At 39.9% G+C, this 6,000-nt stretch overlaps 1 protein-coding gene across 6 annotated transcripts in view; it reads right to left on the reverse strand.

Annotated features, from left to right (window-relative positions):
• Positions 1 to 5,576, reverse strand: part of TEAD1 (TEA domain transcription factor 1) — a 342,634-nt gene extending 337,058 nt beyond the window's left edge. For all 6 annotated transcript variants that reach the window (XM_030200970.1, XM_030200968.1, XM_030200971.1 and 3 more), the window contains exons 1-2: positions 5,325 to 5,576; positions 4,689 to 4,813 (exon numbers count right to left, since the gene is read on the reverse strand). The gene's annotated coding sequence lies outside the window, so the exon portion shown is untranslated. The remainder of the gene's footprint in view (positions 1 to 4,688; positions 4,814 to 5,324) is intronic.
• Between the last annotated feature and the right edge of the window lie 424 nt (positions 5,577 to 6,000).

Consider the following 6,000-nt stretch of genomic DNA (forward strand, 5'->3'; position numbering starts at 1 on the left):
GCGATTCCTGCATGGCAAATGAAACAAAGCCCATAGGAATTGAATGGGCTTTGTTGCATTTGGCGCACCAGGAATCACTACCGCAGCTTAGTAAAAAGGAGCCCTTAATCTTCTCTGATAATTCAGTCTGTTCCACTGGTTGATAGCTTCCTTAACTATCCACAAATATGTATATATATTTAGGTTATCTTTTTCAAGCTGTTCTTGGACCTTCTCAGTTAAGAAAAAAAAAAACCAATTCTAAAAAATCCTTTCATGTTAAACTGCGACTGCACTTGAACCCCCTCCAAAAGTTAGAGCTGTGTTGAATTATGATAATTAGAAAGCTGTGCACATGAAAAGCCTGTACAGTTGAAGCATTCAATCAAAAAGTTCATGCCAGACTATATAAGTTCAATATGTTCTCACATAATTAACATTTCCCATCATTAGCAGCAGCTTTTGGTATAGGAATCTTTTAAAAATCCTCATTTTCACTTTACAGTGTTGTATTACTTCACACAGAATCCTCAGTTTGTGGGAGCCGCTCATGTTTCTACATTTTAGGAGTTTCCACTTCACTGCTTTTGAAGAAGCCAACAAACAACTCCATGTTTCAACCTATCTTCTGTGCACCAAATCTCGTTTTGAACACAGGTAGTTTGCAAATCCAGGAAAACCAATTTGATCTGAGAGAGACTGGAGTCTCGTACAGTAACGACTGCCCCTTTATACACAAAATCACACTCAAAAAAGGACCTGCGATGCTTGCAGGAAACTCCACTTCAATTTTTACATTGATTCTTTCCACCCAAATTTGAACAGGAGCAAACAAAGTTTTAGACAGATTCAGAAGGCCTCCTAGTCATCCTTGAAACCATTTTTTTTTAATATAAATAAATGACAGTCTGTTGTTCCTAATTATGTCACAGAAAATCTAACCTGTGGAGCATGCTCATATTCATACACAGAACTTCCTCCTGTAATGTAATCAAGGCTAACCACACACCATACTTAACACTCCAACAATACCAGTTTACCACCAAGATGTGTTGGAGTAAAAGTGATTTATGCTGCTATATTACAGAGTGTAAAATAGACTGAAGCCATTCAACACGAGGCAAGTCTCCGATAGGCCGATGCTCAAAGGGCTCTCGCGCTAACCAGGCGGTCACTGGGAAGCAGACGATACTACCTGGTTACCGCCGGGTAACCCCCTGCAGAAATATGTTTTGATATTTCTGCTAGCACCAGAAATGGTGCGCAGTGGGGGGAGGGGTGGAACTGCCACCAGCACCTGTGTTGGGAAGGTAGTTCCAGGTTGCCATGCGGCAACCCAAAAGGGCCCCTTAAGCAGCCAAGGCTACAACAGCAAATGCTTTTAGTGTAAGACCACTTAGGTCTAATATGAAGGATACAGCTTTTATACTTTTTAAACCTACACAGAGTGCCAAATCAACTTTGGAACATAACAGAAAACAGCTTTCTGGTATACACAGAGACAAAACACAGGCCTTTGTGAGATGTTTCAAATGGGCCCTGTGCCTGAAGTCTGCCTTGAATTTCCATAGCTAAACAGAACTTGAACATTAGCTTCAGTACAGAAAGCAGTTCTAACATTACGAGGCCTCTTACTAAACCTCGGTAAACTCTGCAGTCACCAAAAAAAGATTTCACCGCATGGTAGCTCCAAATTTAACTCCACCAGTTGGGTGCATTTCCATTATTTTATATTGCAAATCTGAATGTCGAATCACATCAATGTGCAGCACCTGCTCCCAGTTAGCACTGCAGTACTTAGCATCTCCTATTTAAGAGGAGGTCAGTGGTTCTGCATTAACTCTGCAGTTGCCACGTGCTACCTGCCAAATGTCTTCCACACCCACTCTCTGCCCAGCCGTACCCCTAATGCCAGGTGTAGCATAGTAAAAAGGGCTCCTAAACTTAGGGGAACCCCCCCCCCCCACACCCTATTGTAGATCCCTTACTCATACCAATACATTGTAGACATCACAACATGGCATCATTTATAATGCAACCAATGTTCACATTATATACAAATCCACACAGCACTTTGTATCTAAGCAGTTTGAAAGAATAGTAACGTTATTTTAAATTTTAAAAAAACACACATTTAAGTCCTAGATTTTTATGTATACAATTTCAGTCTAGACATCACCTGGCTAAGTAAAAACATTTGACACTGCTTGGAAACATCTATTAAAAGTAGTTCTTATAGCATTCACATCTGTGTTTTAACAGTGCCAGTTACTTGGCCTTAAGTTGCTTAGTAAGTGAACAGGTCCAGTGAATTACAGAGCATAAAACATCAAAATAATTGCCAATAAATTATAAAGAGAGTTAAGTGCAGAGTCAAATACTTACGCTTCTCAGAAAAAAAATAAATATTCCCCCAAATATTATCGACAATATTTGTCAGTAAACTTTACACCAAGGAGTCTCTAAATGTTCCCTATTTAGGATCCATTTAATAACTGGAAAAGGGGAGGGGTGGGAGAACCATGGGACACATATCAAAACCTTTCAGATCAGTTTCTAAATGAACACTTTTGGCCCACACCTCAATTCTGTAAGACTACATTTCCCAGAAATGCACATACTACACCCAGAGTCAACATTCTGCTTTAATTGTAAAATATATGCCTACTCAGTTGTTCCAGTGTAAGATTATTTTGGGGGGGGGAGGGGAATTTCACCTTTTGGATCCACTAACATATATCCCGGGACCCATTTCTGAAAGGTTGGAAAGTACTGCTTTATTTCATTCAATCTTAAACTGCACATTAAATTTATAATCCCTCTGTTCCAAAGTCTTCTCACACTATGTTAACTTTCACTACACAAAACTTTCTTTTAATATAAGTTTCAAGGCTAATTGCAACACCATTAATAAATGCCTAATTCTATTAAGATGTAATTTTCACATCACCACTATGGAGTAGAACAGAAAAGACCAATTAAAGAAACATTTTTGTTTTAAATCACTATAGTTGTATGCAAAACAGCATACCATCCTTCAAATTATTACAAAATAACCCACAGAAAAACAACAACAAAAAAAAAAGTGTTGCAAGAGCACACACACAAAATTCCTCAGATTCACTAGCACATCTACTGGAGTTGGATGAATACTCCCTTCCTCTTTTAATTAGGCAACTACTTTACATAGGCCTCATAAGAAATTACTATGTCTCTAACCTTCACTTCCTCCACCTTAAAAAACAAAACAATAAACCTTCCTAGGCAGACTGTTGTATGGATACAAAGAAAATAAGAGTATACATGCAATGAAAACTTGTAAACCTTTCATTCCTCTTGGAAGCAGCATTTGTTTTACTCCTTATACATAGACATACAAACACACAAATTAACTTCAAAAATGTGTAGAGATAACTGATTCCATAGTCCACATACTACCAGTACACATACAATTAAAAATTATACTGTTAAAAAAAACAAACTTTTGTTTTCCCCAGAGTAAACTGAAGATCCATAAAGAAAATGAACTGGTCTGAATTTTTTTAGTCATACACATATCCCTGTGTTACTCTCTGCATATGGTACTATACAATGCCAACGGGTGACTTGTGAGACCTTGTCTAACAGTGTATGAAACACAGATTTAAATAGTTTTACATTCAAGGCCACTTCTTTCAAGTTTAAAGTCTCTGCAGCCTTAGCAGGTCCTGAATTCGAAAGTTCAAACGGCCAGGTGCAACTGGTGTTTAATTCTTTCAAGATTTTAGTTTACAGTGCTTGCATTGAACTTTATAGATAGCACAAAACCAGGTAAGGACCAAAAGAATAAGGAAACCATTTTATTTTTATAGTGAATTATGTTATCACACTGCTACCTGTTGCATTACTATATGAATAGTGACACCTGCACAATGCTAATCCTAAATATATTGTATGTTACACTAAACACACAGATATAACTACGAAGTAACAATAAAATAATCGGTCACACCATTAGATATTTGTAGTCTGGCGTATATCAGTTATAGTTACTGTACCTAACCGATTAAAAACAATGTGAAGTCTTGTCACTTTAGTTTGTGGGCATGGGTGCATGTAGTGTTCAAGGGCCTGTGAAGCCTTATGCCTCATTTGCATATTACTTTATCCAAAGACCTACTAGACAGTAGTAGAATTTTTCTGTTTCCCCTACATGTGCATCATTCTTCCAAACATGAGGTCAGAAAAAGTTAAGACCTATCCAGTATAACACGCGATTTTCATTTTAAAAAAATAAAAACAAAAAAAAATCAAAGAAACCCCTTTTTTCTAATAATAAAAACCTTGACTTACTGGTTCATTATACATATATATTTATAATCACACACACACAATGGAGTGACTCGAAAGTCTACTTAAATTAGACATTCCCACAGCATAACGTCCTCCCCCCCCCCCAAAAAAAAGAAATGTTTGCAGAAATTTCCTGAATGCATAAAAATGAAGTTTATTTTGATGTGTATGCCGTGCACATAGGAATAAAACCTGCTCCATAACTTTAGTTCAAAAGGCTGATTAAAATGAATCTCCTTTGTAAATATGTCCGTAAACTTCCCGCACCGAAAACACAATAGTGGAAAGCCGCGCTTAACTAGCCCCATATACAAGATGATAACATTAACGATGATGTTCATAAATTATCCCTAAAGCCAAGGTCGGAGATTTCCTACCGAAAGGAAGTTTTCGGAGCCAAATCGCTTCGGTTTTCCTGTAGCCGTGACAAGTCTCGTTAGGATACAATGCTTCTGCTGACTCCTGAAAAATTTCCACTCCGATGTGCAATTAAGCGGCAGCACTGAAGAAGAAAGAGAGAACATTCCTTTTTCCATCTTTCAGAAGCACAAAACAGCCCGAGCTCTCGCACTAAACAGCAGCTCGCTGGATCTACCGAGTCACTAATGCCCCTGCTCTGGGATTTTTTTTTTTTCTTTCCAGCCCGGGCGTTCCTGAGCGCTTCCCTCTCCACGAAAAATGTGAAAAATGTAAGATTTTTCCAGGTCAGACGGGCCAGAGGGAGAAGGCAGCAGCAGCAGCCTGTTGCAAGCAGCGCGCACTAAAGAGCAGCAAAACTCTCCCTGGCAGACACAACTCACTTCATTTACTAACTTTGTGCAACTTGTGCACAGACACCCCCCCCCCCCCCCCCGCTGCACCCCCTCACCGTGCCCTCCCCTCCCCCCTTTCGACCTCCCGCCTCCTTACTTTCCGGGAATTCTCCTGATAGAAACAGACATTTTCCCCCTCATTGCTAATAGAGCTCTCTCCTCCGGCAGCCCACCGCGGCCACAGCCCCTGCAAAAACTTACCTCGGCACCTGCCCCAAGCTGCAATTTACAAACTTCTTCCAACTCCTCAATTGTGTCCTGAATATTGTTTTGTTTGGCTTTCAATGTTTTGTTTTGTTTTTTTAATTGGGTGGGGAGTGGATGGGGGCTCAGGTGGGTGAGGGAGGGGGGAGGCTATTAATGAAGTCAAGAAAGTAACTGCAAGCACTGCACAAGCCGGGTTGTGTACAGCGAATCGGCTGCGCAGCGCTAGCGATGCGAAGAATGCTCGGAATGAGCGAGAGGAATGAAATGAACGCGAGGACCGAATCCGGGCGGGAGGGAGGGGGCGGAGCCTGTGTTGACGTCACCCAACAACCCAAGGGAGGGCTCGGCTCCACCCCCTTTCAATCCCCGAGGGGTTACGTCATAGGGAAGGAACGGCGAATAAGAGGGGGCGCTTGCACAGAAAGGCGTGAGCTTGGAAGGCACCAACCAGAAAAGACAAACATGAAAAAAAAAAAAAAAGAATCAGGCAGCAAAAATATGTAAAAGGAAAAAAAGTCAAGATATGAAATGAAACCAAGAGAAAAAAAAATGGCAATCAAATTCAAAGAACAAAGGAATCTAACTGTAAAAAGTAATTACATCTGTTTGGCAAAACTCACATCTAACCTATGATTGTTGCAAAGATTATGTACTACTACATCTTTTATTA

Source organism: Microcaecilia unicolor, chromosome 4 (genome assembly GCF_901765095.1).
Source record: "Microcaecilia unicolor chromosome 4, aMicUni1.1, whole genome shotgun sequence".
Taxonomy (NCBI): Eukaryota; Metazoa; Chordata; class Amphibia; order Gymnophiona; family Siphonopidae; genus Microcaecilia; species Microcaecilia unicolor.